At 39.8% G+C, this 19472-nt stretch overlaps 1 protein-coding gene across 4 annotated transcripts in view; it reads left to right on the top strand.

Annotated features, from left to right (window-relative positions):
- Positions 1-19472, top strand: part of NRP1 (neuropilin 1) — a 114429-nt gene that overhangs the window by 22272 nt on the left and 72685 nt on the right. The gene's annotated exons all lie outside the window — the stretch shown is intronic.

Here is a 19472-nt window from a genome sequence, read left to right as displayed (position 1 = left end):
GAGTTGCCGTGTACCTGGAAGTGCAAGGCATGAGCAGGAGTGATAAGCAAGTGCCATTTAGAAATTATTATGAGAAAAATAGTGAGAAAGTGTAGAAAGAGCACCTAATTTCACGTAATTCATCCTTCCAAAAGCTGGATGTCTCCTCTAAACTGGATAGCTGGGCTGCTTCTGTTGCTTATGGGGAGGGAGATACCTCCAGCAAAAATACATCCCATCTTAAGACTAATCACCAGGATAAATCATTCTTTCAAGGTGCCTTTATCTCTCTCCCCAGACTACCAAGGGATAACTAGCCCAGAGTATCTCCCTGGGTTGTAGATAACTACTGTAAGGTGAAATAAATTTCACCCAAAGTCCTCAGAAATGGCTCCCCAAAGTGGACAGGGAAGCTGGCAGACTTAGATAGCTGCAGAAGCTCATTTGTGTCATGGTGGACACAGAGCTGATTGCCAGGGTTGGTACAGTATTGCCCATGTCAATGAGGCAAAAAAAATCTTGCAAATGTTTGGAAATTATTTGCCATGTCACAGGCTTAATGCACAACAAGCGGTATAATTGGTTTACAAGTGAAAATGAAAACAGAAAATGAGCACAAGACCTTTATGTTTCATTCATATGGAAGTAAGCATTTTCTTCAAGAACTGAAACTGTTGTCTTGAAATATATCACATGTTGATGTACTTACTTACAGTAAAAAATTGCATTTGCTCGGGCAGTGTTACCTGCAGCTTCTGTGGCTTGGCTCAAAGCCTTTTTGAATCTTGGTAGGGCAGGCTGACAAGACCTGTGCTCACTGGTCTGTGGCATCCAAAGTCACTCCTGCAGAGCACATGCACCACAGGAGCACGCTGGACAGCAGTTAGAGATCTTCTGTAGCAAAGAAGATACTTGACAGGACATAAGGATATGAGCAGCATCCCTGAAGCAGAAGGGAATGGAAAGGAAAATACCAGAGTATAAGTGCATACAACATGGGCTGCCTAATTCAGCAAATACAATTCATTCACTTGAGCTTCCTCATTCTTCTCTTAGCACACACTCAGCCCTGTTTAACATATGCTTGAACCCTGCTTAATTTAATGTAGCCAACAGGTGCTTACAATTAGGCACATACTTAGTAACGTGACTGAATTAAGGCCCAAATATTCCTGCTTCAACACATGAACAAGACTGTTTCTATTAAAACGGAGCATTGCACGCTAGGATTTGTAATCACTGGAGACCACACCACGTGCATGATGAGGCACTATGAAATGCTTCTGTTCAGAAGACTGCTTAGATGCATCCATTTAGGTCTGAGCTCAAAACTTTTTCTTAATCAGGGTCAAAGCAATGACTGTGTTTTAGGCCAAGTTATGAAGCCCAAATCCTGAAGTTCCGGTTCCTGCAAAACTCCCACAATCTTGAAGCATGCAAATCGGATGCAGTTCATAGACTCCTGGCAGGTTGTCAGGGCAGTGTCCTTAAGTTTTTGATGTTTTGCTAAATTGTAGTAAGTAGTTTTGTAGTATAAAATTCAGGAAAAATAGAGGACATTGCATTTTCACTCACAATCTGATATGTTGTCTCTACCTTATGTAACTAAAATAGGGTGGACTTAAGCAGCAATAGGTTAAGCAGTAATGACGCCAGCGTTTTCTTTTCTAAGGCTTTAGCCAAGCTAAGGACACAATACTAATCTAGAGTTGTTTCTCTTTTTCCTTAAATAATATTTTTATTGAGCAAGAAGCGGATGCCAGAATGGCCTTTTGATCAGCTAAAAACAACACTGTCTCTAAGGGAATCTTTCCTGTTTACTGTATGCTGCTGCATTTGAAAAATGCTAGCCTACAGTAGAGCTAGACTCCTTAACATACAAGAAGCAGGGCAAAACAGGATGAGGCCAAAATGGGAACTGTATATCACAGGAACTCGGAAAGGCAGGAAGTAACAAAAGAAGTAGAAATTCTTGATTAAAAGTATAATTGTACCAGCTTGTGCAAGAGGATAATGACTTTCAAATGTCAGCCTTTGTGCCTGTTCATAATGATAAAGCTATTAAACCATATGTACTGTTCTTAATTCCATTTCTCATGGCAAGTCATTTAGGATCCACAACTATTCTGTCCACTAAAATCTAAAGTATTTCTTCAGCAGTATATTCAAACAGTAAATTAAAAAGAGTGCTAACTAGAGCAGTGCCAGCCAGGACTGCTGCACAGTAGTTTAAAACGTGTCGGAGATTCTGTTATAAGCCCCTACTTTCAAGGATTTGAATATCAGCCATAAAAATTCACTCCCAGGATAAAAGTCAGCCAAGGAGTGAATATTTAAACCTAATTTGTTAAAATAAAAATACATAATTCCTGTAGTTTGGAAGTTTTATGTGTAAAAAGGAATAAGGTCTTAAAACATTTTTTGCAGATCTGTAACTGAAAAGTAAATCTATTTCAAAAGTAAACTCAGTAAGAAATTAACTCTTAAAGCAGTCAATGGCTTTGTTATTTCAGAGAATTAGTTATAGCAGAGATAGTCACAAATAAGTTACCAAGTTTTAAAACCGCTGCTGCAGAGTTGAGCTTGGTCCAGATCTGTGTTGCTAGTGGAGAAACCCCATTTGCTTGAGTGGTAATTAGATCAAATGCTAACTTCCTCATCAGGAAGTTAGATTCTGGAAGAAAAAGTAAAAGAGCTCAGTTTTGCAGTCACGACACTTGGTAAGATGTTCACCTATAATGTCAGTAAAGTTGCTTCCAAAGGAAGACAAACGTGCTGGTGTCGCCATGGGATGGTGTTTCTTCCAGACTGAAGCTAGTAATAACATGTTTTATAATTATAGGCACATGCCAACAGAAAAGCTATAGAATAAATTGTCATTACCAGATGGTTCAATGTTTCGGGGGGCGTGGGGGGTGGGGGGGGAAGATGTTAGCAGAGAATTCTGCAGCAGCTTCGACAAGTCCTACCCAGCAGGTGATATTTATGGACTGTTTACAACATTTTCACATATGGCATTCTAAAGAGGTTTGTAACTTTTATACTCTGCCATCCAGTTTATTTATTTTACAAAAATCCCATTCCAAAGGTCAGCTATGTTCTGTCTGTCTCAGCAACTCCAGGCCTAGGGAAAAATACTGAATGTAATCTCAGCATGGAGGAGTTAAACAAATGTGCTTTTAAACATGGTAGAGATGGTTTTGTGTCGTGTTCTCATATATCTTAGACCCTGTGCCTCTTGGCTTTAGGCATCATTTAAATCAGAGCACTGTTTAGCAGCTCTTTCACATTCAAATGATATATTTGTGTTCTTTTGTGGGGAAATGTCTGTATATTTTCAACACTGCTCAGTTCATGTGAAAGGAGACAGGAACAAACCAAGGAGACAAAGATTATGTCAAAGTGGGTGAATAATACTGAAGTGATCATGATGCATCTATTCTTCTTTTCAAAATCTTCAGAAGAAACCGTCCTTTCCTTTTCCAGCTTCCAAGCAGTGCAAGGAAGCTCATTTCAAACCCTTCCAGCCTGACATTCTTCTCTTGGTGTTGGCTTTCCGTCTCTGAGCCTCGTCCTCTGCTCCATCTGATTCAGGCATGGAGGCCAAACCCAGTACTGACTTCCCTCCTTACCTGACAGGAAAACAGAGTACCTTCTCTTTTTCTTACCACATCTTATCCATATACCTGAATAGATCGCATGCTAAGTAATGAATTGCAGGTGGAATTCAAGTAATGCAAATGCCGCTACTCGCGTCTGGTCAATCCATTTTGCGGGTGCAAAATGTGCTTGCACACAGAGAAGCCACAGATCAGCTTTTTGATTTGTATCCTAAACATCACTGTAGCTGGGAGGTATTAGTACCTCAAAGTTATATTTACTGTAGAAGACTGGTGATAAAATTTCAACAATTGATTGAAGAGTTGAATCTCTGATTCACAAAAGTATGATTACAGGGCAACTATTATTTATACTATGTCTGATTTGTGATATATGCGTATAATCAATTGCAAATTATGTGCTTTTCAAACATCTGCTGTAGTTTATTGTGAGTCTGTTAGAGGATATCTAATATCCAGTAAGAAATGATGTGTAAGAAATCCATCACCTCTTTTCTGGCAGGAGGGCCTTGTAATTCAAACAGAGGCTGTCTATCTTCTTTGTTATATCGACCCTCTGGATTTGAGGATCTGAGGCTTTCTGCTGAACCATCATGAAAATACCTTCATGATATTTTCATGTCTGCCATAATAAACTTCTTTTCTGACCAAGAGGACAAAGCAGTTAGTTACACAGTATGCAAAAATGGGCGCAGCTGTAAAACAGGCATTAGTTCAAAGTCATGAAATAGTGCTGTTAGAAAAATAACAAAATCCATGCTTTCAAGTCAAAATCACAAAATTGTTATTTTCATCACAAGCACTGGTAATATCACAAGCACTATTCCTTTTAGCAATACTACCCGGGAGTATAGATTCCCTTTGTTCTTAGGAGTCCGATGTACAAACTTTGGAAGCAGGAGGTGCGGTTGCTCATAGGGTGCATGGGGAGGTTTGTGATTTCTGGTCTTATACAAGTTTTATCAAACCACCACAGTTTATGAATTCCACATTCTTCACTGGAGGAAGAACACTTGAAACCACATCTCAGCTGCAAGGTATAAAAGCAGCTATTAAATATACCTACTGCTACATGTTTATAGGTGTACTAAGGAGGACTTGCCTTGGGCTAGGCCTCAGCGGGTTAAATTGCATCCACTTAAATTAATAGAGCCACGTCAGTTTTCAACTTTGGCAGAGGTGGAGCAGCATGGACAGGACACCATGCAGGTCCTGCAAGCAGGACCAGAAAAGCTCTGTAAGAAGGACTTGAACATATTTTCAAATTGCAGATTTCAAATTGGTCTTTAAGAGCTGAGATTCTTCAATCATCGGTAACACCTTTTCTCCTCCTGAGAATATTTGGCTCCACCAGCAGAAGCTGCGTACCGCCAATGCCCTCTGTTACCGCTGTCTGCAGTGTTTCACAAAATACCAGAGAGGGGAGTGTGATTGCAGAGTGTAGGTTTTTGGGTTCCCCGTTGGGTAAGGTGTCTGTCACAGTCCTGTGCACAGGACGGCTGCTGTGTGGCTCCCTTCGAGCTCCTGGTCTCAGCAGCATGGCAGACTGTCATGGGTACGTTTTTCCCTTTTCTTTTCTTCTCAGCCTGGAAAAAGTTCTATTATCTCTGTGAGAATTTAACATATGCAGAGACCGTGGGATCAGGACCCTGGCTTACTCTGTTACACCTAATTAATCCTGGGAATTCATTTCCACAACACAGAACTAGGCCAAGAACATAGGTAGCTTTACGAAAGAAAATGAAGGATTTGCAACGAAGACGTGGAATATCCACAATTACATTTCATGTGATACAAAATAATTAAGGGATATAAGCCATAATGGTTCATGGCACAATCCAAGTTCTAACAGATGGGGATACGATGAAATTTCCCCATGGGAAAGTGCTTTTGTAATTGTGGAGGTGGGTGTATTCCATTTACTTCTGTATTTATTTTAGCTGTGTATTTATATTTGTATAAACATTAAGGAAAAGCATCAATCTATAACCTCTGGGTATTTCTACCATTTCTTTAAAATACAGAAGTAATTGCTGCATACTTCTTAAAGAATAAAAAGGAAAAAAAAATTAAACCCCTCATTTTTCCCCACCCACACATTTCTCTTCACTTCATATATCCCAACCCTCAGATTGCCCCTCCCTCTGCAAAAGCCTGGGAAAAGATTCACAAGCACATGTGAAAAATGATAGTTTCACATGGCTGTAGTAGGTTCACATCCTTATTATGTAAATGAGTGGTTTTGGTTTGGGCGTCTCTTTTGTGGTTTTTGTGCAGATGGTTAAATATTTAAACACAGCGGGCCAAATTGTTCCTACTGGAATTTAACTGGCTTTGGCTAAACTACACCAGGAATCGAAATAGGCCATGGAACCAAAATCTACTTTTGCATATAATGAAATAGCCAAATGGGTAATGGGATTGCTGCACAGTAGCAGAAAGGAAGAAGCGGCCGTGAACAGATTTCCCTCTGTCTGTTCAGTAATTAATGAAGTACCTGGTGAACGATAGATCTGAGAAACCTCGCTTGGCTCCTGTGATCTGCCCTTCCTCCAGACAGGTAAGCGCAGAGCCGTGTGTGCTGGAGACTGATTAATTAGCCCAAGCCAGTTGTAAAATCTTTAGGAAACAAGTGGTGTCTGTTTTCTTTTGCACAGGATGCCAAGAGATGTATTTAAAGTGTGAGAGTCAAAGGTCAGTTTGACATCACGTACTCTAAGAAAGAGCCCTCATTTGGATCCCTGTTTCATGTTAGAAATACTGTCTGCAAGCCGTGAAGCTATTGTACTTGATAAGAGAAGGAGTGGGATTAATCTGCAGCAAGGAAAATTTAGGTTAAATATTATGAAAAATGTTGTAACTGTGAGATCACTTAAGCAAAGTAGCAGGCTGTCAAGGGAGACAGTCAAGGCTAGAAGTGACACTTTTCTATCAGAGCTGGTTTGGAGAATAATTAATAAGCATTTCTCTTTGAACGGGGGGAGGGGCACCAGGCTCCGCTAGAGGTCCCTGCCAAACCAAATGAGCCTACGAATCTCAGACACGCTGTGAGTTAATGCCTGTGTACAGATAAAATGGAGCTCTCTGAAAGGACTTTTCCAGCCTCTTCTCAGCTTGTGTTACATATTCTAAATGTAAATTGAATGCAAATACTTTGAGCTGTTCACCACAAAGCAGTTTACAATCTCCTACACTAAACCTGACCCACTGGAAATTTAAGGGGCCATAGTAATGGCTCATAGAATTCTTTCAAAACTAATTGGCTTGCAACAGTGAAAAAGTCTGCTCCAATCTCTATGATTTCTTATGCCTGTTTCATATTTATTTTCACAAATTTCTTGTTGTAGTTTAGTATTTCTAAGTTTTTAACCGTTCTCGTCCTCTATCAAAGTTAGTGAATGTGTTAACATTGCATTCAGTGAGAAAATGCATAAGCTAGATGTGTGGCTGCAGTTCTAAATATTCTGCTAAGGTTTTTATCTTTGGATTGTTCAGGCTTATCCACTTGCACTGAACCAGCGATAATAACATATCTTTCTTTCTGTCTTTGCTCTGGTAAGATAAAATTTGTCATTTCCTAGCATTATATCCAAGTGCAGCAAATTGCAACACAAATGCATTACCTCTACATTATTTTGGGGGAGCAGTGTGTGTTAAATTCATTTTTGAAATCAGATTACAAGAGGTTAAATCTCAGTCCCTAATTTGTGCCAACAAAATTGGTAAGTCATCTTAACAAAGAGCCAAAGAATTATTGCCGTGGTAATAACAGAAAATTTGAACTTGGCAGTTTTATAGACTGGCCCGTGTCTAAAAAGCTTTAGTAAATGTTGTTCTCCACCATCTCCAGTGGAGTGGTGCTTCATAAAAGCAAACATTCACTTTGCCCACTAACACGGGTTTTGGCAAAGTAAAAGGGGCATAGGCAACACAAAATTTAATCCACAGCTTTCCATCTACTGCGCCCTACAGAGCCACAACCCAGGGAACCAGAAGAAAGAGATCAAAAGGCTTTAAAAATGTCAGGCAACAGGATCTTATTTAAATTATTAGGTGAGATGCCCTCTTGTTTTTAACAATAGCAAAACATATCACGTAGCCTGTTTTCTTCTCTCTCTTTTATGCTGTTTTTGACAGGCTGGTGCAAATTGCATGTAGAAATTGTATTTCTGCTTTCCAGCATCACTTTGGACAGTATTTGAAAACATGTTTTTTGTAAAACAATGTAATATTCAAAGGTATTTCAATCATGTAGAAGCTGGAGGATTTGTAACAGGTTCTTAACCAGTATTGACTGAAATAAAACTAATCTGACAAAAAAACAGAAACCTGCCTTTGGTGAGGCTGATAAGCACTTAGGGAATATAAGAAGGCTTATCTGTAATTCTGTTAAGTGATTCGACTTTAAGAATTGTGCATTTCTAATTCAAATGCATATGCTAAAAGTTTTTTTTTTTTTTCATTTCCAGCAACTGAAATCATTAAAACCATATAAGAAGAGATTTTTTTCTTGTTATTTATGTTGGCTGATAGATACTGTCCCAACCTGATGTCATACTGCAGAACAGTAAAACCTTTCTCCCAAGCTCTATGTGCAACCTCTATGCTGCTAAATCCTTGTGCACATGGGTAGTCTCACTGACGTCAGCAAAAGCAGGGCTGTACAGTCTAATTCTTAAAATGTCATGTACATATCAATTCTTGATGCTGTCATTTTTTATCTCAGATTTTGTAAGATGAAGCATATGGCCTGAATATTAAACTTCTCTAGCTTACTGAGTAATTCATGTTTCTAAATCATATGAGTAGTGGAGAGTACTGATTTAATAAAGCACCAATTAGCCAAGACTGATGTGCTTAAAATGAAAGAAATACAAATAGAAAGTCATCAATATACACATGATTAATGATCACACTTAAAAGCAGTTTTCACCATGCCTCCTAATCGTGAATTTGCATGTCTGTGTGTCTGTGCTTATGAAGAGTGGGCTGAAATGAGGGGAAAGAAGATGTCTGCACCATTCTGCCTTCCTTACTTATGTTGATGCCTTGAGGACCCTTTTACAGAATAACACAGATATTGCAGATTAAGGAAAACAGGATGGGCCATTTTTAGGATTCAGTTAATATGAAACCATTTTCACTTAACTTATAGCAACTCCCTGATTTTCTTCTCACAGAGTGTGTTGGCTTAAGGTAGATGGGCAGGGGGCTGCAAAATTCAAGTGAGCAGGACTTGCATCCTTAAGGCTTAAAAGAATCAGGACACAAAATGCATGTTGGAGGGGAGCAAGCTTAAGTTTGGGTGTAAAGGGCACTGGTCATACTGGATGGAAGGCATTTCACGTTCGGAATGACTTGCCTTAGTGAAGTGTTTGCTAATATGCTCGCTTCCTCTCGTGTTGCCCCAGGTATCTAAGACGGTTCCTACATGGCAAACAGAGGGAGAGTCATTTATAACGTGACAGACTCATGCTAAGGCTGGCAGGGAATATCGTTAACCTCACAAGTCTTGATGTGACTGAAGAGGCTTGAGATCTGTATGGGAGACAAGTCTGAAAATTAACAGCCTCATTAATCAAATCACAATGTTTTGACAACTTCATGGTGTGTATGTAATCTATCCTGTATACAATTTGGCTAAGGCTTTTTAGCAATGAGATGTTTTTTGCAATAACTTTATGTGAAAAGACTCCACCCCACAGTACAATTATTGGATTGTGTGCTGATTATCAAAGGGTGAAAAAGCATAATCGGCTGAGATTCAAATAGAAAATGCTGCCAGGATTATGAAGGAGGTAGCACATCTCCTTGTTTCCTGTTTTGTTTTACTGACTGAAGTATAATCACCATCATCATTTAGAAAGTCTGGGGGAAAGGTGGCCAACCTCTCACACCTGAGCTCAGGTAGAGGAAATACCCCTCTTCAAAGAAGAAATCCTTTGAATCCATTTGCCCAATATGTTTAGTCAAGAGTGAATCAAGCGTGGATAACCTGCTGGGGCACCCTGCCACTACACAACAGAGTGTCTTCCTCAGATAACCAGTTCTTCAGAGCAGCAGGATGCTCAGCATAGGGTAATTCAGAGTAATTCTGGGTCCCTCAGATGGCAGACAATCATTTTCTGCTTAAAAACAGTCTCCCCCAAATCCTTTGTTCTTCAGACTCCTTGTAAGTACCCATCTTAAGGAGCTTATGGATACACAGTAGCCTCTTTCACACCTAGGGATTTATGCAGAAGGCTTATTAATATTTTTGAGTATTAATTGTGTAAATCCCTGCACATCTAGACAAGACTGCATCCATGAGTGTTTCTGGGTTATAAAGAAATGTTATTGCTTATTATAAAGTGCTTAGTAGAATGAGGTTTGATGTAGTGGCAAGAGTAGCAAAATGCTGTATTTCACTATGAACATTTTGAAATAGAGGCTCACAAAAAATACGTAGCATTTTAAGTCTCTTTGTCCTTCTTGTTCATTGTCCATCTGCAAAGGCAAAAATTTTATATCAAAGCTAAAAGAGTTAGGAGCAAGAATGCAGAGCTGTCATCTAAATATATCTATTTACAAAAGATGTATTAAATCACAAAATTAATGACGGTTTCACTAGTATTGTAGCCATCTCAGTTTATCCAATGCCTTCAAACTCTTTCAGGGAAATATCAGTATCGAATTTTCCAGACTGAGAAACTGAGGCACAGGGAAGTTAGCTGGCACTTGGCTTCACTGAATAGCGGTGGCATAGGAACAGAGACTGTGCTTTCAGCCTTCCAGTCCAGTCTCTGCCCACTTTCTCCCATCATCTCCCATGTCCCTACATAACCTAAGCCCCATCGTAGTGAGGGCCATCTAGGCTCACGTTTGCTTGCATCTGAAGCGTGAAATCGCAACTCTCTCTTTAATCTCCTGACTTTACGGCCCTGTTAGCTACTGTGTGAGCAGTACAGAGCTGTAATGACATGGAAAGTTTACAGGTGACTAAACAGGCAACCCCTGGGCAGCATGGCAGTCCTGCCTGATTCCCTTCCAACACTCCTGCCTTCCCGGCCGGTGGCTCTCACAAAAGCAGAAAGACTCCCAGCTTCCAACCTGCTGCATGTTGGACATCTGCATCCGCGCTGCAGTCAAAGACATGACTGCGGCATCCATAAGGGTGCCAAATCCTTACCCGGTTAGTGGCAAAGCTGTGGTGGCATAGGTTTTATGGTCCCTAGGGGGAACATTCAGCACTGAACAGAGTCTATGACATTATTAGTACCTCAGCCAGTTAAATAAAAATAGTTCAGATGTGTGTGCCTGTGTTGTAAGCACATCTCCAAATGCAAGAATAGCAGTTTTTGGTAGGGTTTATCACTGCTCTGAGCAGCACCATTAACGAGCAATACTGTTATTTTCCCAGAGCATAATGCTGCATAGAAACCTTACTCAGGTTCTTTTGAGCTGATATATCCTTTTGTTGCTGGCATGAGAGGCTCTTCCATGATCCTTATCCCTATGGAAAAAAGAGACAATCCTTCATCAGTTCCTCTCTTATCCCTCTGCTGGTTCTGATTTTTGTGAGTTTCCATGTGGAATTTTCATGGGGGAAGGGGCAAAGGTTTGAAATATTTCTCAAAGTTGTCTGGCTGGTGTGATTCCTGCGTTAGGCATCTGGCAATCACGCAAGGGCAGAGGACACTTCATGGTATCTGTTTGAGGAGAAATGTGCAGTAATTGAGGAAAAGCTGAAATATGGGCTGTTATATGCCAAATATGTGAAAATTCGACTCACTGGAGCTCTTTCAGGAATCTGTTCATCTCAACATGTGTTGATACTGAGTCAAGCAGGATTTTGCCTCTCCAATAGCCTGTTAGTCTCTTCACATCCCTTTGTTCAGAGAGAGAGAAAGAAGGACTGGCTTTACAGTGCCCGCGAGACCAAATTCAGGTTAAAGCTAATGAGGAATGTGTACGTTTAATTTGTTAAAGGGTTTTTCTGCATGTTTCAGGAAAGAGGGGGGATTATTACCGTTTCACCCCTGTAATAAAAAACAGGATCCTGTATCTTGGAAATGTTTACAATGTAACAAAATGAGGTTATGTTACGTTGTAAAATTTTAAAGGGGACTACGCGCTGACACCTAGGCTCAACGGCATGAAACACGTGAGCTGTTCAAACAGGAAGGTTTTGTATTTAAAAGTTATGAAAATAATGTTTCAGTTTGAGAAAAAAAAGTGCTTTTGACAAAAAGTTTGAGATCCTCCCTCCGCCAGGTATCAACTGTTTTATTCAGCGTAGGGAATGAACACAGTGCATGTATCATCTGGCTCAAAGCTGGGTGTGATGTTGGTTATTTGGGTATCTTAGCACTGAGAGAGCAAAACTGCAGGTTTCCCTTTCATTAACATGCTACAGGGTGACAGTGTTTGGCTGTGCTGCTGGCGGAGGGAGGATGGCTCCAGAAGTACACCTTGCGGCCCGCCGTGCACCCCAGGAGCTGCAGCACCTCAGACACAGCACGGGGAGGGTTTGCAAGAGGAGGATGGAGACTACGCTGCCAAAAGGAATCTCTGATTCCTTCTGTGCAAGCCAGACATCTCTATGAGCCAGCTCAGGGGGCTCGAAGTGAGGAAAGGGATGGGGCATTATCTCATTTCCTTCCCAGACTTCCTACTACTGTTTTGGGCAATTTATACCTTTAAGAATGCATAAGGCAAACAAACCTTGTTCTCCCTAGTGTGCAAAAGCCTGTCTTTTGCATTATTAATCTGCGAAGGAAAGCATTGCGTTATCTTGCTCAGATTCTCTGCACGTACAAGAGAGTCCAGCCCAAATATATTTCACGGCTTGTCTGTCTGGGTTAGTGTGCTGCTTGCTGTGAGTGAAGGAGAGGAAAGAATCAATGCTTAATACCACAGAGTCTTATACAGATTGTTCTTGTATGCTTATCACTACTAAGTAGATAAATAAAAGTAAAAGCATTAATAGATACCTGACTAGAAGTGTAAACGAAACAAAAGCCATCAAATCAGGATTTTACCCATTCAGTTGCAGAGTAGGTGTTTTCATCAGCTGTGTAATGGTTTATTGCCTTTCAAGGCTTATTTATTGTAATTGATTAATGAAGACTTAGAGCACCACTCTCTTATGGGTAACAAAAGGAAAGAAGTTACACCACCATTTATGTTTGTAATTCATTGACTTACTACAGGTCCCCTTGATATTTCAGGTAATACATGTTATAGCTCCATGTCACACTGTCCGTTTCCCTGAGTAGATAGCAAGGACAGAAGCCTGACCCGTGAAATGCAGACGACAAATCAACATCATTATCCCATGCTTTCTTGGACCCAGTAACAGCTCTTCCCTGAAGAATGTGTTTTCCCGGATCACAGCTGTTGAAGCAGCCAGGACAAGGATGGGAGAGAGTATTTCTAAGAGAAGATTACTGCTGACCTCAAAAACAGCAATTTCTGTATGAGGGTGTTAGTCCCGACTTAGGTTTTGCACTGCCCAGATGCCAAAGACAGGGGTCGTCTCACAGCCACGCAGCTCCAAACAAGATTTAGCCTTCATTGAGTACAGGTCCAAATGCTCAGCAGATTTAATAGAGTACATCTCAAGAAGTTGCACTGATGAGGGAGGAGAAGGAAGTGGAAAGAAGCAAACTCGGTCCCATCTAATGAATACTTGCTTGACGTTTGTGCAGCTCCCGCTGGGGATTTGAGTTGGCACGCATGTATGCAGTATGGTCCCAATTACTGAAGCCCACGAGCTGTGTATGTGTTTGTGTTGTGTGTATGTTCATTAACCTGCTTGCTTTCACAAGTAAGTATTTAGTACCAGAAGAAAACTATGCAAAATTCTTTAGCAGACACTTGTGAATTCTGGCAGGTTTTCAACTTAGTTTTCCATTTTAAAACAGCGTAGGCCGATGTACCTCTGATGCAACTCCACTAAACTCTCTAAATTTGTACCAGGGATGATGCTGATCTGCTGTGCACATTTTCCTTCCTGAAAGTCATTATCACATGCCTCTCTTTCTAAGAAAGACATTTTTATGAGAGGTGGATCACTGGGGTGGGTTTTTTTTGTATGGCTGGTTTGCCCCATGCTCCAGCTATAACAACGTAGTTTCACTAGGTGCTGGGTCATATGGATGACCTCAGCTAACAAGCTGTTCCTGTTTTTAGGCTACTGGGAATGTTTATTGGCCACTGTTTTCCTCCATTCTAAACACATAGTTATTTCTCAAGACCCATATAAATCATAAGGTCACAAAACTCATAAAAACTGTGACATTCTCTGTGATACAGGATACAAATGAACTAACTTCAGGCTTAGCAGCTTTAAACATCTATGGTATATTTTATCATAATATAAATACATTCACTGAAGTTATATATACTTTTTAGTTCAATGATACACACAATAAAATAGTAATAAAATTGTTCAATGGGACAAACTTTTATATACTGATGTTTCAAATTGGTACAGTTTAACTGTGAGCTCTATTACAAAAACAGTGTACTGTAACTCTATACTAAACTGAGTTTAAGAGAAATAGTGATCTGTTTGCAATAAATTTTAAGTATTCACGTACTTTATAAGGAAATGATGCTGAGGATGCTATTGAATTTCCTAATGTAGATTTCAAGAGCCGAAACTCATAGGGAGGTCTGTACTAACTGGACTGACACACTGGTGCGTGCAAAACCAAACTACACCTATAAGGAAACACACAAAGTTATCAAGAGAAGTTTTATTCATAATGTCTGTACTGAAATTGGACAACAAATTAACAGAAAAGGATTGGTATCAATTACTATAGTTAAATTTGCATTGAGGTTTCCACTCTGCTTCCCTGTGCTCATTTGCTTTAGTTGTTTTGAAATGCACATCTTCCAGGCTGAAAGTTTCCCGGGGTGCTCCTCTGCTTGAGAATGAACTTTGGAAAGAGAGAGCTAAAATGATTCAGGTCTTTTTTTGTACAAAGAATGTAAAAAGATACACACAGAGACATGCACACATACGTCCCCATTGCAAAACAGAAGAAGAACCGTGGGACTTTTTCAAGCAGCTCTTTAACCACACTTTCTGAGATCAGAAGGCTGAAATTTGAAAGCACCGTCCATGAGTAAATGTTCCTTGCACTGCTCTTGTGAAATATCATTTAGATTTCACAAAGCCAGGGCTTCTTTAAAGTTGCCGGCTATGCGTATTACTCATGCTGCTTAAGGGTTGTTTGTTAAAGTGGCAATGTACACAACCAAATGATTTTGTGCTGAGATAACAGCCCGCCAGGAAACATGCAGACGTTGTAAGTGTGTTGATCTCTGGACTACAAATGCTTCTTATTCAGCTTTGTGTGCCTCCTGTGCCAGAGCGCACTTCTAGATGCTATGGCCAGGCACTTTGCCTTTTCAAGTTTGTATTTTATGAAAGAGGTAAGGAGACCTGTTTTTCATCTTCAAGTGTTACAACAGACTGCCAAAGGTCTTCTCAGCATTATGACAATATTTAGCTAATATTTCACACACTTTAGGACTGCATTTTCAATCCAGAAAAGTCTTGAAAGTTTTGATGTCCTTGACAGAATTCAAAACCTTTTTTATTTGGTGATAGCTTAAAAGAGTCTGTCCCTCTTTCCCCCCTAAAAAAACACAGGAAAAGCTCTAATACACGTACACGATTAAACACTGACGAATCAAAAGTTTCAACAACAAAGCCGTATGTTTTCTGATAACTCCACTTGTTCGTACGTGTGCCTAGTCATGTGGCTATATACAGGATTTAGATACAGTCTCAGCAAAAATCAATCCACTCATTTACATGTGTCACACTTTCAGGCAAGGAAGACCCACAGAAATCATATATATCAATGCAGGCTAGGAATGTGAAGACACTAATCCCACAGTGGATTTTTCACGTGGCCAACAGTCTGCCAAAAGGGAATGTGGTGCAGAAATCAGAACAAAGGGAACAACAATGAGAAATATTGAGTTCCAAGTGCCTAACGCTGCATCCTTAATACTCTCTTAATATAGTTCCTAACTGGAAATAAATGAAAATACCCATCATTTTACCGCATTTACAGAGCTTCAGGACATGGTTGCCATGGAAGAAAATTGCCATAACTTGTGTTCTAAAGCTGATACGTACGTCTGCAATTTCCTTTCTCCTTTAGCCTCTTTTAGTTTCATTAATTATGGGTGTTGCTTAGAGAGGCTGTAGACAGCCCACAAGGGACAAATATTTGAGTTTCAAAAGCGTGGAACTTATTTTATGTTCTGCACTTTCACAGTTTCTGTGAAAAGCTAACATCTACCTAATACTTTTAAAAGTCAAGTTCCTAAGGTTATGATTAATATACCACATAGATCCCAACAGGATAATTACAAATTAATCAGCAGTTCAAAACTCCCAAATGGAGTACTCTAAGGTTGCCATCACTTTAAAGCATTCCTTTTCTACTTTCATGGAAAAAAAGAGAAATCACAAACGATTCTGATACAACTCTCTCTCTGTTCTTTAGGCATTCAAGGAAGCAAACCTGAAGCTTCTATAACTTACCAATTAAGCAGGCTTTTTAGTGAATTCAGCAGTACATGCTAACAGTACTAATCCAACCACAAATTATAAAACTAGTTAGGCACATGAAAACAATGTTAAATGGGTATAGAGGCGTACAGATAGTCTTTGACTCCTTGCAGCAGTGTGAGTGTGTACATATGCATGAATCTCTGTATGCAAGTAATTTAGTCTAGTTTTCCTACAGAAATCACACAAATGTATTTGTGAGACTGTGTGAGACTTTGCAGCCCCTTCTTCCAGTCATTCTATGGCTTCAGAAAACTTCCAAGTTTCGAGCCTCTGTTAAGAAGCTTTATTGGAAACCCACAGAAGCCGTTAGGAATCTTTCCATTATTTCAGGAGGAGCTAGACTGGGCTCTTATATTTAAAACACAGTATCTGGCTATCTAGGCTTTGTTCCTTGCTGTTTGCAAAATTTCTGGGAGACTGTTGGCACTCAGTCTCTCTCTTCTGTCTCCGCATATGTAAAATGAGAATGACAACTTTACCTCAGAGGAATGTTGCAAAGCTTCACTTATAAACAGATTGGCATACTTGGATGAAGTTGCTCAACTAACGAGAAGTTTTCTGATTGATGGGCGTCTCTTGGGAGGTCATAAAAACAAAACCAAAACTGTGTAATTGAGTTTTCGGAAATAATTTTTTTTTGGCTTACAAGAGCCTACTCTTATGAAAGATGACTGCTTGTGCCATCTTTTTTCTCTCTCTTATCACCTAGAATATCTTTCCAAATCTAACCATGTCAAATTAGTGGCTAAATACCAAACTAAGCCAAGGCATAACCTTCACACCTGAAATGTCCATATGAAAGCATATAAAGCTTGAGGTATAGTGAGTAATAGGAAAATTACTTTAAAAAAAATATTTTTTTTTTTCCAGTTTCTTAAGCCCTTAGCTGGCTCAATGTAGATAAAGTAACTATGAAGCAACCAGTAAAAATTAGACTGCATTTTATTTTGTGAAGAACGCTGGAAAGTTGGCAAGAGGTAAGATTTTGCAGTGAAATAGGGAGGTGAACAAGTTGTAAATGACTCTAATATCTTCCAGATGGCATATTTTACTTGGGAACTGAGTTTGGAGTAATTAGAGGCATGTGAATTTCCTATAAATACTAAACTTCACCAGTCTGACACTAGAAAGCTCCTTCGTCTCTGAAGTCTTTAAACTGCTAAGTGTTTCTTTTTCCCCCACTTAAAGTGGAAGTCATGGATTTGTAAATTTGTCTTATTTGACAGACAGAAACCCTTTTCTATGAAAAGACAGCATTTTTCTATGCCAGAAAGTTATGAACTGAAGTTCCTCACTGAAGAGGTTTAAAATTGAATGTTTCTTCCCAGAAGAGGTTTTCATTTTGATATACTGGGATCATTATATTATAATTTATTACAGTATGTGGCAGGCAGTGAAATCAGTGGAGTTTGCCCTAACTTCAAGATCAGATCTTTTCATTGGTAAAATGCTTTTTGCAGATAGATATGCTGAAGACCTTAGCAGATGAATTTTGCTTTTACTTCCCCTAGGACATCACAATACTAAAATGGCAAAACCTGGTCCACAACCTCTGATTCTTCTTCATTTTCTGCATGACATTGTTACATTCATTCCCGGAGTGAATCTGTTGAAGTATTTTCCAGGTTTTATTTGGTGTAAGTAGAATAGAACTAAGTAAGTACAAGGTAAAATATTCTGTCACCACTTGCACCCTCTTTAGCCATATATCAGTGTAAACTGGCTTAGATCCATTGACATAAAGGGGCTAATCTCATTTGCAGCAGCTAAAGATCTGTCTGCTATTCTCAGTGGAGCTGTATAGATAAAAGTGCAGATATAAGCTTACTTATTTAGTTCAGATCTTCAGTTCTGCCAGTCCCAGGTATTCCAAAGGCATGAGCCAAACAACCAGAAGCATGTGATAAGATGAAGGATAATCAGATTTTAAAATAGTAGTGATTATTTTTATTACTTCTGGGTTTTGAACTTTTATTGGTTAAGGTATGTTGTATTTCAGATTCCTCTGTTCAGCAGAGAATTAAAAATTTAATTTTAAAATGAAAGGGCAAATCCCAAAGCATTAGATGATTCCAGAAACAGTGTAATAACAAAACTGTTGCTAACATTAGTCGCAATCAAACTGTTACAGTGGGTAACTGTAGATCTTCATCGATGTCTTTGTTACATCTTTTCTCTTTTTCACTACAACATTGTCTTGTACTAAAATAGACCCTCACTAGTTCATTCTTAATGGAGACCCACTGTCAGTTAATGGCATTAGTAAATTACTGAACAGTGGCCAAATCCCAATGGCCTTATTCCCAGAAATCTCTTAGGTTGACAGGACCTTTGTATGAGTAACTTCAGTGAATTTTGGCCCTGGGTGAAGACCATAAAAACACCAGCTCACAAAAGACCAATGGAAACAAAGGCCCCCCAAACTGACAGGGATTTCAGTAAATTACAAATCGTTAATCGATTGCAAATTGCGTATTTAAATATCCAGCACTTTAGAGAACTGTGGGATTCAGATGATATGTTGTCTCCCTTAGGGGGCTTCATCTGCACCATGAATCCAGTACAAGCAAAAACAGTTTAAAAGCCTCCTGCCGTGGGCACTCACTCCCGCCTCCCCCTTTCTCACGGAGTTTGCACTGCCTGGCTGGTGCTAATTCAACTATATGTGTGTCCACACTCAGAGAAATGATCTGTTGGGCTTTTTAGCAGACTTAAGAAAGAAGGAAAGAAAGAGAGAAAGAGAGAAAGGGAGAAAGAGAGAGAGAGAGAAAGAAAGAAAGAAAGAAAGAAAAAAAGAAAGAACGAAAGAACAAAAGAAAGAAAGAAGAAAGAAAGAAAGAAAGAGAAAGAACGAAAGAACGAAAGAACAAAAGAAAGAAAGAAAGAGAAAGAAAGAAAGAAAGAATTAGAAAAAGGTCACTTCACTCATCCTGTCAAAGACATGTCCACATCAACAGTTGACTTGGCAGGATGGAGAAAGACTTCTCCATTGAGAAGAGTGTGGTGTGTGATGGGACCAAGCAGCCAGGCAGGAATGCAGCACGCAGGACCCCATGGCACCAAGCACGCTGGGAAGGGACTAAAAAAGAAAAAAAAAACAAAACACAATTCCCTGCAGTTCCCATGCCTCCCAGTGCTCATGGAGTACCCATGCCCTGCTTAGGCCTGGTGGCTGGCTGCAGACCCAGCAGTCACCTGGGATCCTCCGAGGGCCACGTGCTGTTTTCACCTCCATCAAGGTGTGTTTTGAGGCCCATGCGTGAGGAGTTATATCCCCTCCATGTGGATAC

Source organism: Platalea leucorodia (assembly GCF_965183815.1).
Source record: "Platalea leucorodia genome assembly, chromosome: 1".
NCBI lineage: Eukaryota > Metazoa > Chordata > Aves > Pelecaniformes > Threskiornithidae > Platalea > Platalea leucorodia.
This window is presented reverse-complemented; position numbering and strand designations above follow the sequence as displayed.